At 55.2% G+C, this 21,521-nt stretch overlaps 1 long non-coding RNA gene and 1 other non-coding gene across 2 annotated transcripts; both read right to left on the reverse strand.

Moving 5' to 3' along the window:
* Nucleotides 1-12,234: 12,234 nt before the first annotated feature.
* Nucleotides 12,235-12,348, reverse strand: LOC136327829 (U5 spliceosomal RNA). Its single transcript, XR_010729891.1, has one exon. It is a non-coding gene; the product is annotated as a U5 spliceosomal RNA (small nuclear RNA).
* Nucleotides 12,349-15,522: 3,174 nt separating this feature from the next.
* On the reverse strand, nucleotides 15,523-18,337 carry LOC136322729 (uncharacterized). Its single transcript, XR_010728858.1, has 3 exons — nucleotides 18,220-18,337; nucleotides 17,361-17,431; nucleotides 15,523-16,296 (listed from the first exon to the last, which is right to left on the reverse strand). It is a non-coding gene; the product is annotated as an uncharacterized lncRNA (long non-coding RNA).
* Nucleotides 18,338-21,521: the final 3,184 nt, after the last annotated feature.

Consider the following 21,521-nt stretch of genomic DNA (forward strand, 5'->3'; position numbering starts at 1 on the left):
ACAGTGAAGGTTTGTTTCCCAGGCCGACCAGGATGACAGCTTTGGCGAGCACACTGAGGTGGGGGAGGGGAGTCAGGTGTGAGGGGAGGCACTTGAGCCTCTGTCCAAGCCAGTGCTGCCCCACTGCCCGTGCCCTGCCCCCAGGGCCCCCCTCAGCGGAGGGAGGGAGGAACGGGATGAAGAGTAAGGGAAGGGCAGGGGCTTCCCCAGCTCGAGCTCAGAGGTCTCGGTGCCGTGCTGGCGTCAGATTCCAGCTCACCGAGCCCTGGCCTGTGAGCTCAGCATGTCTCTCCAGGTCCCTGCTCTGAGCTGGGGATAAGTGGTGGGCTCCATCCCACCACTTCCCGTGGGTGTTGGCGGTCGGGGGGTGGGAGGGACGAGCCCTGCCGTGCAGGCTCCATTGGCTGCGTCCAGTCCCAGCCCCTCTACTCACCGGCCTCACGACCACTAGGTAAGCAGTTAACTTCTCTTTGCCTCTTTCATGTATGTAAAATGGGATGAAAATGCCCATTTCTCTGGGCTGGAGTCAAGATTGAGACAATGCGTGCGCAGTGCCTGGTATGTACACACTTGATAAATGGTAGCATGATGTTGACACCTGTCACCTCACTTAATCCAGTTGCCTAGATGCCATGGGCTCCCCAGAAGTACTCTCTCTATAGGGGACCCAGTTGTCCTCTCCAATCTCAGAGCCCAAAGAAGCTGCCCATAGTAGCTGTCAAGACCAGCCGCCTTAGGCCTGACCAGGCAGTAATGCAGTGGATAGAGCGTCGGACTGGGACACAGAGGACCCAGGTTCAAAACCTCAAGGTCGCCAGCTTGAGCGTGGGGTCACTGGCTTGAGCACATTGTCGCTGGCTTGAGCATGGAATCATAGACATGATTCCATGATCACTGGCTCGAGCCCAAAGGTTACTGGTTTAAGCAAGGGGTCATTTGTTCTGCTGTAGCCCTTCAGTCAAGGCACATATGAGAAAGCAATCAATTAACAACTAAGGAGCTGCAACAAAGAATTGATGCTTCTCATCTCTCTCCCTTCCTGTCTGTCCTCATCTGTCCCTCTCTCTGTCTCTCTCTCTGTCTCTGTCAAAAAAAAAAAATAGACCAGCCTCTTTAGTGCCCAGGAAGGAGGGCAGGCAGGAGCCAGGCCTTGGTCCTCTGCCTCAGGGACAAGCAGCATGATTGGGAGCGTGGCACCATGGCCTGTACTCAGTCCCAGTTCCAGAGCCACCCTCTGGGGCTCCGCCCCCCCCCCACATACCCTTCCTCACCAACTGATTTTGTAAAACAAAAACTCATTGAGCGTCCTCTTAAAAAGTTCAGAGAATGGTACTCAAAGTCCAGCTCTGTCTCCTGGTTGGTGTGTCCTTGGATGAGCCACTTTACTTTTTTGAGCCTCAGTTTCCTCTTCTGTAAAATGGGAACATAGTATCTACTTCAAAGGGGCATTGTGAAGATTGAATGAGTTTGCTAGTCAGGATGGGCCCAGGATCTGCTGCAGCAACAAACAGCCTCCAGATGTCAGTGGCTTAACATTTCTCTTCCCACACAGCCAAGGGTCCAGCCTTCCTCAGGCTTCCACAAAGGCGGCAGTGAGGACAGAGGGCTTGAGGATGAGCAGTAAAAATGAGATACCGGTTTGAAAGTGACACATGTCGCCTGACCTGTGGTGGCAAAGTGGCTAAAGCATCAACCTGGAATGCTGAGGTCACTGGTTCAAATCCTGGGCTTGCCTGGTCAAGGCACATATGAGCAGCAACTACTACAAGTTGATGCTTCCTGCTCCTTCCTCTGCCTTTCTCTCTATCCTCTTTCTAAAATCAACAAATAAAGTCCCTTCCCACTTCCACTCACATTTCATTGGTCATTGGCCAGAATTAGCCATATGGTGATGCCTACTTCTTGGGGACCCTGGGGTGTGACTCTCTAGTCCTGTAACAGTGCCTGCCCCGCCTCTTTTTTGTTGTTGTTTTTTTACAGAGACAGAGAGAGACTCAGAGAGAGGGATAGACAGGGACAGACAGACAGGAACGGAGAGATGAGAAGCATCAATCATTAGTTTTTCATTCTGACACCTTAGTTGTTCATTGATTGCTTTCTCATATGTGCCTTGACTGTGGGCCTTCAGCAGTAGACCAAGTAACCCTTTGCTCGAGCCAGCGACCTTGGGTCCAAGCTGGTGAGCTTTTTGCTCAAACCAGATGAGCCCACGCTCAAGCTGGCGACCTTGGGGTCTCGAACCTGGGTCCTCCGCATCCCAGTCCGATGCTCTATCCACTGCACCACTGCCTGGTCAGGCTGCCCCGCCTCTTAGTAAGACCTCACATCAAGCTAGTTACTATTTTATTAACCTTTTTCTCAGGCCATCGTCATGTCCACCTAATCCTCGTTTTACAGAGGAGGAAACTGAGGCAAAGAGAAGCAGAGCCCCTCCCCCGAGGCCATGCCCTTGGGATGTGGTGGAGCCAGCTCTCCCACCTGCCGCCTGCCCCCACAAGCTGTCCCCGGCCTTGCAGCCCTCTGCCGCCACGCCACGGATGTGACCCAAACACTCTAGACCCTGGAGGCCCCACTGAGCCCCGCTGGGAGGCCGGCTATCTGAGAAGCAGCCGGGGAGAGGAGAGGGGGTAGGCCCGTCACGTGCTCCCACCAAACCCCTCTGCCTAAGTGCAGAATCCCAGTAGGGTGGTGTTTGCAGGAAAGGCCCCAAGAGTGATTTGTGAAGTCTCGAAGCCCCGTAATCTCGTCAGCGTAATGGGATTATATTTCAAATCAGCACGGCCTGTTCATTACCCACGTAAACTCCTCTGACAGAGGAAAACTTACATAAAACGCACCCAGCAGCCCTCGCCGCCGTCCCCGCTCTCCTCCCTGATTAGACAAACAGATGCTGAGGTCTGGAATGAAAAAATAATGTGCCCATTTATTCATTTTTCTGACAAGTCACAATAGATTTTTAACTGCCAATGAGTGACCTCCCGGAGGCGCCTGCCAGGCAGTGAGCGGTCATTTCCGCCGGTGCAGCCCCCTGCCTCAGCTGGGACGTTCTCCTGGGACCAGCGCCGGCTGCAGTCTGAGCCCCCGTCCTCACAGCCAGGGTGGCGAGGCGACTGGGGCTCACAGCTGTCAACGTGCGAGAAGCAGGGGCGGGGCCTCCTCGGGCAGCCAGGATGCAGCCATGGCCCAAAGTCACACAGCCCCGGGTAGGAATCCCAGCCCTGCCCTTGTCTGGTCGGGTGATTGAGGACACCTTCCATCTCACGGAGCCTCAGTTTTCCCAACTGTAAAATGGAAATAGTTAGAGAGTTCATCTCCATGGCCAAGGTTCAGGAGCACGGCTGGGGCTGGTGCTGTCCTTAGCCCCCACTTCGGGAGGAAACGGGTCACCAAGCGCCTGGCCTTTCCTCTACCCTGATCTCTGGCGCCACTGGGCTTTACAGACAGGCTGGTTGCTTGCCTGTCGGAGGGTCACAGAGCTGGCAGGCCTAGGAGCCTCCCCGGCTCTCGGCCCTGACGATGCCTGGAGCAGGACAAGCTGGAGGAGGGGCCGCTGGGTTAGGCCCCCCAGGTTCTGACTCATGGCCCTGGGCCGAGCCAGACAGCCACATCCAGAGGGGCCTGTGGTAGGGAGCAGAAAGGACGGAGTCTTCCTTTCGTCTGTTATTCAAGGACCTGTGAGCTCAGTCTCCATGACCCCCAGATCACCCCACATCTAGTCACATGTGCCCCCTCACTCCCCACCCTCCGCGCGTCCTGTAGCCAGACCCCCTGACCCTGAGACAGGCTGGGAGGCCGCTGGTGTAAGGATAAATGACCCCCCGCCCAGGTCTGGGGTTCTAGCCCTGGTGCCAGCACGCGCCTCCGGCTGTGGAAGTCACGGCCTCTCCCTTGTCCAAGCACCCTCTTCATGCCCCTGCTGTGCCCTTCCTGGAAAGGACTCAGCCACAGACTTCCTAAAGGCACAACCCCACTGAGGGGCTGGGGGACAGCTCTGAGTTATATCTGCGTGCCGGCCCCCAGCCCGGGCCCGATGTGGGGGTGACGGCAGGGAGCACTTGCTGTCCGTGAACTCTCCCCTTCATCCCGCAGATGTCTGCACACACCCTCTGGGCAGGGTCTGCCTGGCCTTGGCGCTGCAGTGAGCGGGAACCCGGGGAACCGTGTCCTCCAGGCCCCCTCGCCTGGCTGGGGAGGCCGGCTTCGGTGGAGGGGCCCAGGAGAGACAAGAGCCAGAGCTCGAGTGCCAGTGGTGGGGGGTGGGGAGGGCAGGCCAGAGCCGGGACCCAAGAGGGCCCCGCTCCAGCCACAGGGAGCCAGCGACAGGGGGCAGCCTGCTGGGTGAATGCTGAGAGCCTCAAGACTCAGCTGAGAATCTGCAGAAAGAATAAAAATTTGCCTCCCTACTGTGTGACCTTGGACCAATGACTCAACCTCTCTGAGCCATATTCTCATCTCAGCTGGGACAAAATCCCACCTTCTCCAGGGAGCTTCATGAGTAAGTAAGATGCTATCATAGGCCGGCTCGCAGTAGGGGATCAGTAGTGTAGCCATGGAGACAGAGTTCCCAGTCACATACCAGAACACACAGGCTAAGGCCTCTCCCTGCTGGCAGGATCTTGGGGCCCAGGGGGCAGCCCCTGCACCCCCAGGCAAGCCGCAGGGTCAGCTGAGGGCCTGCGCCCTCCCTCCAGGGGCCCCACCATCAGCCTTCGCTCCAGGCACTGCTGGCCTCAGCCCAGTAGCCCCAGGCAGGGTTCACATCTTTCTGCATTAACTATGAATACGTAAGAAATACTGTGAAGCTAATTCTTTTTAAAATGATAAAAATTTGTCTATATTATAGCATTCCAGCCCCCAGCTTCCTGAAAGCTAAAAATATTTTAATGTCATATTTCCATGTAAATTTTACTTTAGAATTTAATACCCTTTTAACATACATTAAATTTTTAGCATTCTTCAAGCCCTTGACTCTTACGAGCTTAGCTGATATGCGGTGGAGGAAAGGTCTAGGGGAGGCTGTGAATTAGTAGAGAAAGTTCTAGAAACAAAGTTACCCCCACTTCATCTTGGGATTTGTTTCTCTGGGCCAGGGAGTGTCTGAGGGTGTCAGAAGTCTCAGTTTCTTTACAGGAAGAGTGGCTGGTGGCTTTTCTGGGGTAGCAGGAGGCTTGACCATAGCAGCCACCGGGCTGGGGAGCCAGCGTGGCCTGGGGCCAGGGGCCCGGTGTGGCAGCCAGGCTGCCTAGTTCAGATCCTAGTTCTGCCACTTGCAGCAAGTGACCTTGGCATGCTTTCTGTACCTGTTTTCTCATTGAAAAATGGGACCAAGGTCAGAGTTCATGAGCAGGTTATTGTTGGAATCCTTGGGAGTCGGAAAAGACCAGAGTAACAGGCTTTATTGAAAGAAAGAAAGAAACGCTGCCAGGCACTTCTCCGGGGAGAAGAGTGCCAGTACAAGCTAGGGGACGAATTTTATAGGGTAAAGGAGAGTCTCGAGCAAAGTGGGAGTTGAATCAAAGTCCTGGTATGTCCTGAATGCTCCTCCTTGGGGCGGCTTGCCAGCTTCTTGGAATTCCTCTGCCTCCGGGGTGATAGTCCAGTGAGTAAGGGTGAGGTCTGACAGATAAGCGGAACATCAAGAGGGCAGTTTGGAATTCCTGGTAAATTCATGTTTCTAAAAGTTATCAGCCCGACCAGGCGGTGACACAGTGGATAGAGCATCGGACTGGGATGCGGAGGACCCAGGTTCGAGAACCCGAGGTCACCAGCTTGAGCGCAGGTTCATCTGGTTTGAGCAAAAGCTCACCAGCTTGGACCCAAGGTCGCTGGCTCGAGCAAGGGGTTACTCGGTCTGCTGAAGGCCCATGGTCAAGGCACATATGAGAAAGCAATCAATGAACAACTACAGTCTCACAACGAGAGCTGGCGACCTCGGGGGTCTCGAACCTGGGTCCTTCCGCATCCCAGTCCGACGCTCTATCCACTGCACCACCGCCTGGTCAGGCACAACGAGAAACTAATGATTGATGCTTCTCATCTCTCTCCGTTCCTGTCTGTCTGTCCCTGTCTATCCCTCTCTCTGACTCTCTCTCTGTCCCTGTAAAATAAATAAATAAATAAATAAATAAATAAATAAAAGTTATCAGTTCCACAAAGGAGGGGACCTCCCAGGTGACTTGGCTATTCTCGCTAAGGGATCCAGAATGATGACATATGTGAGCTGATAGATACATTAATTGACCAGGAATTACACCTGCCCTTTTTCTGTCCTGCTTGGCTGCCTGACCCCACCCTTAATTACTGGACAATCGCCCCTGGGACAGAGGGGTTCCAGGAAGCTGGTCCATCACCCCAAGGAAGAGTATTCCAGAAAGCTGAACATACCAGCACACCCTTGCTTGAGGCTATTCCCAACCCTATAAAATTTTACCTCAGTCTGTTTTGGGGGCCCTTCTTTCAGAGAAGTGCCCAGGCAGATCTTTCTTCTCTAATAAAGCCTGCACACCTGGAGTTCGAGTGCCGTCTCATTCTTACATGAGTCAGAGCATGTCACTGACTGATCGGAACCCTGCTCCAGTTCGCAGAGTGAGACCTCGATCACCCAGCCATGCAGGGACTTTGCAAAGTCAAAAGTGTCTTCACAAAGCCCCATGACTGGCCCTTGGGCTACAGCCTCCCAGTAGTTCTGAAAGTGGCAAGGAGGGGTTCACAGCAGCTACTGGGGGAAGTGAGGTGGGGGGCTTCATGCCCCCCCTGGAGGGGTTTCACAAGGCCAAGGTGCAGGGCCTGCCTGGGGCACTCAGCCCACCAGCCTCACACTCTGGGCTCTGGCACTCCACTGACCTGGACCCACACCCCCTGCATGATTCACCACTCCAGGGTTCTTGAGTGAACCCTTCCTGTCTCTCTAAGGGCCGAATTTGGGGCAGGAATAATCCAGCCTCCCTCATGGTGCTACTGGGAGGGCCCACGAGATCGTGCACGGGAGGGACCAGCGCCGTAGGAGTTGTTGGAACACGTGATGTGTAGCAAAGAGCTTGCTGGGCCATCTGTCCAAGCAATCATTCACCAGCATAAGAAATTTACAATGTGGAGACATGAAATTCAGTGAGATGGACAGCTCTGCTTTCTAATCACTTTCGGGGGATGATATAATGCCTTGATCGACAGAGCCACGGCTTGGGCTCCGACCAGTGTCCTCGACCAAAGCAGCAGGCTTGTGGACTTAGATGTACAAAGTGTGTCTCCACCCTGCCAAGAGGAAGGCGTGAGTAGGAGGGCGCTGCTGCAGGTGTGGGATGCTTGGGGGAAAACCCGAGACCCCTCTATAGCCTGCCCCAGAGGCAGCTCAAGGAATCCCTCCCAGGCATCCACTAAAAAGATAAGAACAGTTTCCCGATGGAGAGTGAGTTCCCTGATTCTGGAGGAAGGTAAGCACTCACCATTCATTCAACAAGTGTCCACTAATGCCTACCCTGAGCTATGCCCCACCAGACCCTGAAGAGAAAGAAATGACCCAACTCAGAGCCTCTTTTGGGGAACTCATGGTCCACTAGCAGAGACCCAGTCTCTCCAGGGCTCAGGTGACAGATGTCTATGACTAGCTACCGTGCCTGAGGGCTGTAAGCAGATATATCTCCCCTCTAACCCGTTTGCAGCTGAGGACTGAGAATGCGGCTGGGTAAAGGCTTGACCTGGCTCTGACGGATCTAACTGGGGGGTGACAAGCTGGTGGATGCCTGGGGAGGATTGGTTCTGAGGCAAGGAACCCCAGGAGGACCCGTCGAGCAGGAGGAAGGAGAGGCTGGGCAAGTGCAACCCTGCCCGTGGGAGATGTGGGAGCCTGAGATGGCTCCTCCGCCTCCCTCTGGGATCCCGGGGCCTTGCTGCCGGGCCCGCGGCCATGGTTCCACAGGGGCAGAGAGCTCAGCGTCTCAAAGCCCCCTGCCTAATGGCTGTCATTATCCTTACCCAACAAATCCTCCACTGACTGTGGAAAGAGGGGCTCCTGGTGGCTGCTCCCAAGTCATTGGTTTCTCCCACCCGTGTTGGGAAAGGGGAGGATTTTGAAGGGAGGGACTTATCTTGTCCCTGCCTCGGATGCTGTGAGGGGCCCATGGGGACGGGACTGTCACAGGAGCTCCCAGCGGACACCCACGCCTCTGAACACCGGGACCAGCCTTTTATCAATACAGGTGTCGGTGGTGGACAGGAATTCAGCAGCCGCCCTGCAGCACCTGATCACTCCCAGCTCAACTGTCCTATTTCTGGGCTCACTCAGTCTCTCCTTCTGAGAAGAGCATCCACCCTGTGGCAAGGGGAACGTGGACAAGTCTTCAGATCCCGAGGAGAGACTTCTCTCCCAAATACCACAGTCCCATTCCAGGCCAGGCCTCCGATTGGCCTGGCAATGTCCACTCGTGGGCCCCTGTGATTGGCAGCAGCCCCCCAGGCTCAGGGGGCGGGGCCCTCGTTAGCGGAGCAGAAAAGGGGCGGAGGACTGGTCAAGTCAACGGACCTCTTCAGCGCTTCCGTGCCAACCACTGTGCTAAACACCCTTTGGTTTTTGCTCAGAATCACTGAGGAGCAGGGGCTGACAGCATCGTTCCACGATATCAAGGATTAAAGGGTGGAGCTTTGCCCAGCGAGGAAGGGGCATTCGTGGGAGGCAGACCTTCCGATTCCAGTCCCGACTGTCTGAGGGCACAGGGTGGGGGGCTCACTTCAACCTCAACCCCCCTCTCCACCCCGGGTAGTGGTGTGAGTGTGTGCTTGTGAGTACGTGCACATGTGTGTATACTTTGTACGTGTGTGTGTGCATTGTATGTGTGTGCACGTGTGCGTGTCCATGACTGCATGTGCGTGGGACTTGAATCCCCGGCGGCCACCACCCCTTCCCGGGCAGGGGCGCCGCCCTCACACACCTGCGCCCTGGGCATAGCCAGGCTGCCGCTCCGCTCTCGCAGGAAGCTGCGCTCGGTCTCTAAGTAGCCCCTGCCCCACAGCTGAACAGCTGGCCACCATCTTGGCACACATTGCCCTGTCACATCTGATTTGCAGTGTCGTGTCTGTAACAGACCCACAGGAGTGTCCAGTTGGGGCTTTTTCAGGTCAAGGCGTATTTTCCAGAGTCTCTAGCTCTTCGGAGAAGGAAAGAACGTGAGCAGCCCTCCGGTCCCCACTGGAAGGCCGGCCCTCGCCCGCGGACTCACCTCTGGGCCGCCCTGGGCTACGGCCCTGAGGATACCCTGGGGTTCCGTCATGATGCCGTTTTACAGAGGAGGGAGTCAAGGCTCGGGAGTCGGAAGTCGTGTCATTTTCCCGAAGTGTGAACAGGGCGTCTCTGCCCCGCCCCCCAGCTCTCCTCATCACTATCACTCCCGTGGCCTCCCTGCAGATGCCTGAGCCGGGCTGCAGGACCTCTCCTCCAAGGCGCCTGCGGAGCTGGCGCAGCCCGCCTCAGTCCCTCGGACTGTCACCCACTGTTTACAGAGCATCCAGGAGGGCACAGAGCTGGGTGGCTTTGACGCCCTAATGGCACCATCTTAGTCACAGCTCTTTGACGGTAGGAGCGAAAGCCAATGGTGGATGTGGGCAAAAGGGTTCCCCTAACAAGGCACTGCCCTGGGCACAGCAGGCGCTGTGGCAACAGAGCCAGGCCCTCGGGGACCAAGCCACATTTCCTCTTCTCAGAGGTCTAGGATGTCAGTCACCTCTCCTCATGCCCCCAGGTTCCCCACCACCACCGACTGTCGACTGTGGACTCGCTGCTCCACCTTTGAGCACTAACCCCCAGAGGGCTGCCGTGGGTCAGCAACGCCAACCCTGACCCCTCCAGGGAGGGGCTTCTGTGTGGGAAGTGCCCCTCTGGCCACAGAAAATCAGAATTATGGAGGTGGGTGACCATGCAGTTGCCCACACTCCCCTGCCCAGACACTCTTTCTTAGGGTGAGGTGCCAGGAAGTGACCTGTGCCAACTGTAAGCTCCCTGGGAGCAGGGCCCACCCACTTTTTTCCATCAGTGCCAGGCATGTCGTACGTGCTCAACAAATACTTGTGAATGAATGTAATTAATGTTAAAAGGTGTCCTGGTCAGCCCTAGCTGGGTAGCTTAGTTGGTTAGAGTGTCATCCCGATATGCCAAGGTTGTGGGTTTGATCCCCAGTCGGGGCACATACAAGAATCAACCAGTGAATGTATAAATATGTGGAGCAACAAATTGATCTCTCTCTCTCTCTCTCTCTCTTTCTCTCTCTTTCTCTCTCTCTCCTTTCCTCTCTCTCTAAAATCAATAAATAAAAGTTTTAAAAAATTAAAAACAAAAAATGTCCTGGTCCCCAAAAGCGTCCCATTGACACAGAGGTTTGGGAAATACTGTGTTGACATGGCTAAGCAGGTTCCTCTCCTGCAGGACCCCCTCCGAGCCTATATCAGGCCACCGTGCACTGTGCTCCAGGGAGGGGGTGACATGTGCAGCATTTCCCAAGCACCCTTTTTGCCAAAGCACGTGTCCACGTTCCTAGAACCGGGGCTGCTCAGAACATGGGTTAGTGACGCAGTTTCAGGCCGTTCAAGGGAAGCCGAGCCAGGTCCTGGCTAAGAGCGCGGTCGCTACAGTCACGCAACTGCCTTGCTGCCTGTCAGCTCCGTGATCTTGGGTGAGTCGCTTCACCTCTCTGAGGCTCATTACCATCATGGGGACAATCAGGGCCACTCCGCCTTTGTCCTCACCTTCCTGGCCCTCACAACAATGGCTTCCTCACTGACCTCTGTGACTTCCATCCGTCTCCCACCCAGAATATGAGCACTGGGTCCAGAGGACTCAAGCCGGTTCTGCTCTCCACTCGCTGTATCCCCAGCACTCAGAGCAGACCCCGCACAACATAGCATTTGTTGAGCGTAGGAGTGAATGAATGAATGAATGAATGAGTACTCCCATGTGAACACTGTGGCAGGCACTTCCTGGCCGAGCAGCCCGTAACCTGCTACCCCTCTGTGTGCCTACCAGTCTCCTAAACCTCAGTCTGGCCCAAACCCAAAGGACATCTAAGTCCCACCCAACAAACATTTATTCAATTTGAATAATTATATCTAATTGGGACTTGGTAGACAGCAAAAGGTGAGTGAGAGAAATTCTCATACACACATATAAACGACAATTCCTGCCTCGGGAGGGTCCCAGAGGCTCCAGGCCTGGGCTCAGCCCCAGGATGCATGAGCTCCTGGGCACTGCACCACACACACCCTGTGGCAGGACAATATTGCACTGTGCCCATCACACAGATGAGGGGAGTGAGGCTCAGAGTGTGCTCAGTGACTCACCCAAAGTCACACAATCAGAAGGAAGCAAGGCAGAAATTTCAACCCAGGTCTCACAGTCTTTACCCTTCATTGTTTTTCTCAAAGAGGCATGGGACCTTGGGAAGAACACAGTTCTGGAATCTGGGTTGAAATCTCAGCTCACCTCCTGTAAGTGACACTAGGCCAGTTTTCACCTCTGTGAGCCTCTGTTTTTTCATCTGTAAAATGGGGCTAACTGTCCCTTCTCTACAGGGTCATGAGGATTAGAGGAGATGGTAGATGGGAGAGAGATTTTTGAGGCAGAGCCAATGTTGTGGCTGTGTACGTGCAGCGGAACCGAGAAACCTAGGCAACGGCTGCCTTAAAGGAGGAAGCCCCGGGCTGAGTCTAAGGCCACGGGGCCAACACAATGGCGGGCACATAACCAGTGCTCAGTGAATGTTTGTGGAGTGAGTGATGACTGCCTTCTGCTGGGGCTGCCAGCGGTCCTGGAACACAGACACAGAGCTTGAACCAGGTGCCCTTGGACACACGACGAGAAAACAGGACGCAATGGAGCAGTGACCCTGAGGCCAGGCACAGCCGAGACCCATCCTCCAGCTTCAGAGCTCTGCGTGGGTGGACACAGGAGCCTTCGGACATGACTTCGAAGACAACCGCCACGTTAGTCAGGATGGCTTCCTCGGCAGTCAGGATGGCCACCACAGCGGCCAAGCCTGCCCCCAAACCCGGGGCCACTGGGTCCCTAAAGCCCCACTGCGCCTGGTTTCAAAACACAACAAATTTATGGTTAAATTGTGACGAGCCTCTGAACGGAGTGAACCAAAACCCAGGGCAGCCTACATTCTCAAGAAGAAACAGCCCATCCCTGTGCCCCTGAGGATGCTGGGTAATTGCTTTTTCCCCCTTTGTCTTATTCTTTTCTTCTAGCAGAACCACCAAGAAGCGGCCACAAAATATTAGTTAAAGCTTCCAAAGTGCTTCTTTCCACCGAAATCTTTTATAAAAGGTGAAAGATTTACAAGACCTGAAGAGCAAATCAAGCAGGATAATTGTTTTTGGAATGACCCCAATATTTTCACCCCAGCGACCCTGGCTGGGCATCTTGCCCCATATTTATGATCTCTGGTTCTCCGCATGCTGCTGGGCGACCTTTCTGGGCCCCCTCTGTGAGCCCCCAGCCCCTTATCGGGGCCTGTAACTCACCCTGACGTTATCTCTCGGGAGGGTTTTATGCACTTTAATTTAACTCCTCTCGTCATTATTTCCCAGACTTCAAGGTTTTCTCTTTCGAGCTGCCCTTCCTGGGACAAGCATAATCTGTTTGCCATCAAGCCCAATAAATATGTTTGTGCCGGAGACGGAACCATCAGGGAGAGGCACAGGCCTGGGGGTCTCACCTCCCTGTGGGCAGCGAGGGGGCCTGTGTGTCCTTGAGGCCCTGTCCTGGAGGGAGCCACTGCCTTCCTTCTCAGACCGGGTGCTCAGATCCAGCCAATGAAAACATAAGATTCCTAGTTAAATTTGAATTTCAATAAACAATGAATTTTTTTTGAGTGTCCCATTCAATGTTGCTAGAGAAAAAAAAGTATTTACCTGAAATTCAAATTTAAAGGTGTGTCTTGTGTTTTATGGGCTATCAGGTCCTGGGGGCTGTCCCCCACCTCCCTTCTCCAAATGCAGATTACTATACTGGAGAGTGTGTTTGCTCAGGCAGCCATAACAAAGTACTATAAACTGGGTGGCGTAAACACATTCCGGAGGCTAGAAGTGCAAGATCAAGGTATCGGCAGGGGTATCTTATTCTGAAGTCTCTCTCTCTTTGGCTTGTAGGTGTCCGTCTTGTCCCTGTGTCTTCACATGGTCTTTCCTTTGTGTGTGCTCTAATTTCTTCTTCCTATTTTTTTTTTAAGATTTTATTTATCGATATATATATAGAGAGAGACAGAATGGGGGGAGGAGCAGGAAGCATCGATATGTGCCTTGTTGGGGCAAGCCTAGGGTTTTGAACTGGCAACCTCAGCGTTCCAGGTCAACGCTCCATCCACCGCACTGCCACAGGTCAGGCAATGATATTGTATCAGAGCTAAGTGAAATCTTACCTTCGCGGGGAGGGTACCCCAGACTCCGTTACTATTTATGCAACTTCCTATAAGTCCATAACTAACTTCAGAATAAAAAGGGTTTTAGAAACTTTTTAAATTAGAAATGTGTTCAAGAAGTTAGAACCAGCCCTGGCCGGTTGGCTCAGTGGTAGAGCATCGGCCTGGCGTGCAGGGGGTCCCGGGTTCAATTTCCGGCCAGGGCACACAGGAGAAGCGCCCATCTGCTTCTCCACCCCTTCCCCTCTCCTTCCTCTCTGTCTCTCTCTTCCCCTCCCGCAGCGAGGCTCTATTGGAGCAAAGATGGCCCGGGCGCTGGGGATGGCTCCTTGGCCTCTGCCCCAGGCGCTAGAATGGCTCTGGTCGCAACAGAGCGATGCCCCGGAGGGGCAGAGCATCGCCCCCTGGTGGGCAGAGCGTCACCCCCTGGTGGGCGTGCTGGGTGGATCCTGGTCGGGCACATGCGGGAGTCTGTCTGACTGTCTTTCCCCATTTCCAGCTTCGGAAAAATACAAAAAAAAAAAAAAAAAAAGAAGAAGAAGTCAGAACCAAATCTTTATTTACATAATATTTATTATAAACCCTAGTGAGAATACAAAATATTCTGGTCTCCCAGGTTGAACTATGAAGGATACGATAGACATGATTTATAAACTCAAAGAACTTTGTCCGTGTGGGAAAGTTATTAATACATAACGAGGTTAACTGATACTCATGTAGAGGCATGCCGAAAAGAATAATAGGGAAAAAAATCATAAATACTGGATGAACTAGTAATCTTGTATCTTAATGCTGTCTGATTTTCTCTTCTGGCCCCCACGATGGACGGACTTCCATTATCATTATCCAATTGTGTGCTTCTTAGAGGTGAAGACTTGTTGTAACTTATTTTTAGAATACTCAATCAGCTTCTAATATTTCTAAATACTATTCATTAATATCTTGGCTCCCGTATTTGATAGTCTAGATGAAATAAAAACCAAATGGAGAAAATACGCTGGAATCAGAGAAAATGGCACAAGAGCAGGAAGGGTTCAGTCAGGTGATTCAGTAAGACAAAGGCTTACTCCAGCAAGAGAGGCTGTAACTCTGGGCAGGCAGGGACCTGTCTGTCTGTCTGTCTGGTCACCCTTATTCCCAGAGTCTGGCGCAGGGAAGGCACACAGTATATATTCATTGAATGAGTGAGGGAATGAATGGATGATGCGTCAGCTGGACGTCTGCCCATGGCCTCACGGGCTGAATCCCCTACACCTGGGATCAGAAGTGACAGTAATAGAAGCCCAGGCCTGCACACTGGAGCCAGGGCAGCCACTACTGTCCCTTCCCGGTGCCCTTTGAGGGTTCCTGGCACTGCCACCGCCGCAAGGAGGGACCCTGGGGGGGAGCACGGGTACCCCAGTCAGGAGGCCAGGCCTGGGCACCAAGCCGTCGAGGGGGCACCTCGGGCCTGTGAAGACCCCCTGCTTCTGTGAGGGTCTCCGGATACAGTGAAAGATTATCCGCTAAATAAAGCAGCCTGACCTGGTGGTGGTGCAGTGGATAGAGCATCGGACTGGGAGGCAGAAGGACCCAGGTTCAAGACCCCAAGGTCGCCAGCTTGAGTGCGGGCTCATCTGGTTTGAGCGAGGCTCACCAGCTTGGACCCGGGGTCGCTGGCTCCAGCAAGGGGTTGCTCGGTCTGCTGAAGGCCCACGGTCAAGGCACATGTGAGAAAGCAATCAATGAACAACTACTAAGGTGTTGCAACGCGCAATGAAAAACTAATGATTGATGCTTCTCATCTCTCTCCGTTCCTGTCTATCCCTCTCTCTGACTCACTCTCTGTCTCTGTGAAAAATAAATAAATAAAATTAAAAAAAAAAAATTTAAATAAAGCAAGAAGTGACGGGGGCCACTATGCCCTGTTGGATTGAAATCGTGTGAGCAAAATGGTTCTTTTATCAAGAGATTTATTTCCTGTGCTGGCTTCAGGCAGCTGCCCCGCCAGAAAGAACAGGGCTGGTCTCCCTCACTGGGGGAGGGGCGCAGGGTTCTATTTAATCTTCCAATGAGCTGAATCTGTAAAGACGGCGTGAATGGACATTAATCTGAAACAAATTATTAAAGCCCGATCTGGGATTCCGGGAAAGCCATCTACCCCCTGCCTGCCCGCCACTTCCCCTCGCTGAGGCTGTAGGATCCCTGTGTCCACTGGAAACCCACACCGGCCGACTGGGTGCCCATGCAGGCTGGGGAGAAAGGTCTGGAAAGGACCAGAGCACAGGGCCTGGCGGGACTGCCCATGCCCTCGGGCCCACGCCATCTGCCTGCCTGGACCTTGACCTCCGAAAAGGACACTCATTTTTATTGTTCCCTCATTTTTACCTATATTTGTGCTCAAAGATGCTCTAGGCAAAATGGCCGCCGCCTCTCGTGTGGGTTTGCCCTCCATCTGCCTCTGGTACAGGTACCTTAGCCACCTGGGGCCTCCAGGACCCTTCCTCACACCTAGCCCGGGCCAGCGTGGATCTGGAGGCCCCCTGAGCTGTCCGGCCTCCCACATCCCACTTCCTCGCCCTCGCGCTGCTGAGCCCAGCCTAGGCCCTGCTCATCTCTCCTCTGAGGGGAAAGAGATAGGAAATTCAGTGTCCTTCAAACCGATGTCTGTCCCCTGTGCCCAGCCCCGGCTGGGGGCCAGGAGAAGAAGCAGCCGGACCTGCCCCCAGATCAATGGGGGGGGGAAGACGGGCCAGAAGAGGGGAGAGCTCCACGGAAGGGGGTCCCCTCCCTCCATTACTTCCCAGAAGCAACAACATCTGACACTTGTCCGTGATGGGATCACAGGGCAGAACCAGGTAAATAAAAGTCGTCATCCTCTTGATGATGGGGAGAAAGTATATTTTTCTTCAACCTAGACAACAGAGACAATGAAAAACCAAGCAGTTGAAAAGAACCGAGTTAACCATGGCCCTTTAATGGAGCTGCCTCCCTCCAGCTGGGGCTGCGCGCCTCCCTGCCCACAGCTCGCTCAGGACTCAGCTGGCTCCCCCTCCCCCCTTACCCAGGATAGAAGGCAGCGTCTTTTCTGATCTGAAAACTGTGGCCAAAGAAGGGGGCCAACATGCTAAACCTGACAGGAGGTGGGTGTGGTGGGCCTCACAGAGTCAGAGGCTGAAATCACCACAGGGGTGGTCTGAACACGAAGTGGGGGAGGGGGGTAGCACTTTCTAGGCCTTTGGCTTCCTTGACAGAGGTCCATCTTTACCTTAAGTGAGCAGCCTGTCTATTGCCTTCTTCGCATCTGAGATAACGCCTTTGAAATGTCCACACAATTCCCCTTTCCCAGACCCATCAGGGCACAATCTCCCACCACAGGGCGGACCACAGACCCCTCACTGTTACCTTGTCCCCGCATACCAGCTCCATGTGCTATAAATGTGAATCATTCACTAACCTGTGCCCGCCAATGCAAAACAAAGCTGTGTCTCTTCGTTTCACTTTGTTTGCACTCCCGAGACCCCCCCACGGTGCTTTCTCCCGCCCCCTCAGTCTACCCCCATGGATGTTGTGTCACCCTCCTATGCCCCCTCCTTTTATTCCAATGGTTAAAGCAAACTGCAAAGCTGCCTTCTCTGGGGCATTTTCTCAATCCGCTGATTTGGTTTCCTGGCAATCGTCCTCCGTTTGGCTCAAACTCTTACAAGACTTTTTCTTAGACTGGACGTTCTCTCATCAACAAAATGGTGACAGAACCCAGTGCCCCTCTACTGTCCAGGTCCCTCTCAGGGTTCCCCACCACCACGGCTGGGTGTGCCACTCGCCCTGCCCTCTCCGGTCAGAGGGCCTGGGAAGGGTTTGGGGGATCCCTGAGGAATGAGAGAAGGGGTGGCTGGTCTTGTGTGGAGCTGGCAAGAGCCTCTGGAGAGCTGGAGTGAGAGGCTGGATGGGACTTCACCGGGGATAGTCATGACTCACAAAGGCGTGGCCCTTCCTGGGTGCGAGGCCCCGTGGTTCCACACCCCCCTGGTGAGATGGGTACTATCATCCTGTCGATTAGAAAGATGAGATGAAAAGAGGGTGGGATTTGCCAGTGGCTGCACAGCTAGGAGAGAGAGGAGTCGGGACTCTAACCCCAGCCCCGGGCCCCACCCCACCTGCTCTACAACTGGCTTCCGGGAGTTCTGGGACCCAGGAGAACCCAGCTCACCAGCACATAGAAGGATGGGGTGCAGGGAGAGGGAAGTTGAAAGGCAGGCAGGGCCCTGAAGGTGGGTTAGGGACCCAGGACTTGGTCCAGCAGCTATCAGGAGTTACTTTGGGGTTTTAAGCCAGGGAAGCTCATGGTCGTGTTTGGGTTTGAGAGCCGCCTGGTTGTGTGTCCTGTGGAGAGTGGCTAAGAGAAAAGGCAGCTGAAGGCTGTGAGGATAGAAAGAGGCTGTGGGTGGCCAGAGAGAGAGAGAAGGGGAGAGGAAGGAGGGAGGGATGGGCAGGAGAACTCATGGATGTGACAACAGTCGGTGAGGACTCCAGCCTGGTGATCTGAGCTGGCAGGACTCTGTGGGGCGGGGGCCCTCCCCGCAGCTCCCCTACCGGGGTCTACCCCAGCAGTCCCTCTGCCTTCTACCTCCCTCCCTCCCCCTGCTGGATCCTTCCGCTTCCTTGTCCCCTGCTGGAGGAGGGAGATCTGAGTCCACCAGGGAAACGCAGGCCCCTACCTTTGATCTGGGTAAGGCAAGAATGGGGACCCCCCCCACCTCTGCCATGGCCTTCTTCATTCCTGCCCTCCTCCATCAGGGAGCCTTCTCCCCTCCCCCCTCTTCTGAACCCTGCTCACCAATCACTCCTGTCCTGGGTGCTCCCAGGACAGCCCTTCCGGCCCCTCCAGCCAGCCTGCCATCCCGAGACTCATCCTCGCAGCTGTCTTGAGAGAGGAGCTACATGCCCCAGTTTACACACAGGAAGCCAGGGCTCAGCTGGACAATGACTTGTCCAGGGTCACTCAGGGAGAAGCTGCAGATATGGGACCCAAGGTGTGTCTGACTCCCAACCTCAGCTCTTCCTAGGCCTGCAGTGGCTCTCATTGGGAGTGGCACACCGTGCACGCACGCGCATCCACACACACACACACACACACATCATTGAACCTGTCACACAGGAAACACTGTTATTATTCCTGAAGCACAGGGACTTTCCCAATTGCAGAACAGCGAAAATCCAAACCATCTAAAGTTAATAAGGGATTTATGGCTAAAAACTCAAGGAAAGCATGTGACTGTTCCCACAGCCCTGCCAGCAGGTAAGCCTCTGACCAGGGGTTCACATGCCCATTTCTGCACCAATCAGAGCCCCAGGATGGGGAACTCTGATTGGCCAGGCCTGGCTGGGGCCTTCTTCCCTGCACTTGGCAGTGGACACTGAGTTTGCTGCCCGAAGGGAAGAAGGAAAATATGTAGGGCCTCAAAAGCAAACTACCACAAAGCGTGTTTTTCAACTAGTTCAGAAAGGTTAAGGAACCCACCCATATCACACACTAGCATTCTCCTCCCGTGTGTGTGTGTGTGTGTGTGTGTGTGTGTGTGTGTTAGGAGTAGAATGGGTGCCAATGTAGGGGGGATTATTCTGGTACTTGTAGGAGAAAGTCCAAATTTTCCTTTTTCTGGCACGGAGGAGCTCCAAGCTCTGGTTCCTGCGAGGCCACCCCCACCTCACACACACATATACACCCTCTCTGATCACATCCCTCCCCCACATGCAGCCGTGAAAGACTTGTCCTACCTGCTCTACTGGACTGGGCATATCTGACCCAGGTGGGGCCTCAGTTCTCTCTAAACCCCCTTTCCCACCTCCCACTGCTCCCCCAAGGCGGAGCCAGCTAAGGGCATCTGCTTATAGAATGGTGGATTCTGGAAAGAGCTGGAAAGGACCTAAGAGCCTCCCCCCGCCCCTCCAAAAAAAACCCTCGGGATACAGAAAGTTCAGCCTCCAAGGCCCTCTCTTCTGCTGTTGGTTTGGGGCAAGTCAATCCCACCCCCAAGTCAAGTGAGCCCCAGGCCGTCTTGGGCCTGGAGTCAGGAGAGCTCTGGAGATCAAAGGGTTTCTGCAAGCCAGAGCACAAGAGGATGCAGGAGGAGGACAGACACACAGACAGACACGCACACACATACACAAGCGCATGTGCACACACTCCTCCATTTCCTTCAACTAGGGGTGTGGCCATCTCCCATGCAAGTCTTCCCTTTGGGGAAGGAGCCCAGAGGGCCCAGAGCTGGGAATTTAATGGAGGAAGAGACAGCCCCGGAACTCTGCCTGCCCTGCCCGCTGCCCTGTCCCTGCAGCGCCTGGCCTGGGACCTTCCCTGCTCATCCCAGGGGGCCTGCAGGGGAGAGGGGGCGGGAACAAAGAGGCCCCAGCCCAGCCACGCACAGGTGCCGGCAACGACCCCACCTCTCACACCCACACACGCCACGTGCAGGTCTCCCCGTCCACGTGCAAGCCCCCAAACACGTCTCTGTTCCCACCCGTGGCCACTCTCACGACCGAGTAGATCTGCACTCGGAGACACAGCCGCTGGGACTCCCGTGCACGGCCGCTGTGATGCGCGGGGACACACCGAGCGACCCTCCACCCCGCGGGTCCGGAAGCCTCGAGGGTGTAGGGGCCCGCATTTCTGCGGTGGCAGCTGCGGGGACAATCTATTGAGGGAGAGGGAGAGGTGGTTCGGATGCTCGAGGGTCTACTTGTCGCGACGCCACGTGCCCGCCTGGGCCTTGGCCTCTGCCGGCCAGGGTGCGACCCCACCACAAACATGCGCGGGGGTCTCCGCCGGCCGACGGGCCGACGCGACGGTGACGGACACGCGGAACCGGGAACAGCCAAGAGGCCAAGCGCCGGCCCCGCGCCGCCCGAAGGCCGGCCGCGGAGCCGCCAGGAAGCCCCAACCGCAGCCTCGTGGCGCCACCTGCGGTCCGGATCGCGTCGGCTTCCCGGCCCGGGCGCCGAGTGGCTCCACAGCGAGTCTGTCTCCTCTCTTGGATTGTCTGTCTCTTCTCCCGCGGGTTGCCGTGAGGGCCACTGTCCCCACCGCCCCCCCAGCCACCCCCCTGTGGCGCTGTCCATCACGTCCAGGTACAGAGGCCATCTGCCCACCCTGCCCTGGCCCCAGCAGGGACTCTTTCCACATCTTACAGGGGAGGAAACTGAGGCCCGCTTCACAACCCGGAAGTGGGAAACCAGGGAGGACTTTGACTCCGGCTCATGTTTGTTTGGGGCATCTGGCCCTGGCCTGACCCCTCCTGGACCACTGACCACCTGTGCCACTTGCCTGTCCAGGAAGCTCTGCCCACTCCAGCCCTCCTCTGAGCCCCCCACCCACACCCTGTCCCTCTGTCCTCAGGAACTGCTCACACAAATGCACACTGTCCTGGAGTCTTAGAGGACAACCAGGAAAGAAAAAGCGTGGAGCTCGAGCCCCACTGCCCAGCTCGGGCCCGGGAGACACGCCGGCCCCTTGGCTGTGGCCCGACCTCTGAGTTAGCCCGGTTGTCCGTGTAGACTGGGCTCCTGCAGCTCCCCACCCCCAGCAGGGACATGGCACCCAACACGGTTCACCAATGACAGTGGATGTCCTCGGGAGCGCATATGCTCTGGGCCAGGCTCCGTGTACCTCGCCCGTACTCCTCACGGCGAATCGACCCTGGGGGTTGGTATTATTACTGTTTCATCCTACAGATGAAGCTGAGGCCCGTCGAGGTCGTGAGGCTTGCCCGAGCTCACACATGGCAGGTCGGTGGCAGAGCTGAGATTCTGTCCCTCACCTGAGACACTTCAGAGCTCTACCAGGGGCAGGTCACCACCACCACCACGTGGAACCAGACTGGGCCTGGCATGTGGAGGGGACACACATCACAAGAGTCACAATCACGTCAGTCATATGGTGTGAGGGTCAAGGCCAAGCCTGGCCCTCGAGTCCCCGACTGTCAGATGTCTCCAAGCTGCCCCTCCGGTTTTACAGATAGGAAAACTGAGTCGGCAGAGGCACGGGCCCTGCTCAGGGTCACACAGAGCAGCCGTGGTCTAGGCTGCTCAGTGCCACAGGCAAGGCAACAGTGCAGGCCCCAGGATCTTTGACCCACCCTG

Source organism: Saccopteryx bilineata, chromosome 2 (genome assembly GCF_036850765.1).
Source record: "Saccopteryx bilineata isolate mSacBil1 chromosome 2, mSacBil1_pri_phased_curated, whole genome shotgun sequence".
In the NCBI taxonomy this organism is placed as follows: domain Eukaryota; kingdom Metazoa; phylum Chordata; class Mammalia; order Chiroptera; family Emballonuridae; genus Saccopteryx; species Saccopteryx bilineata.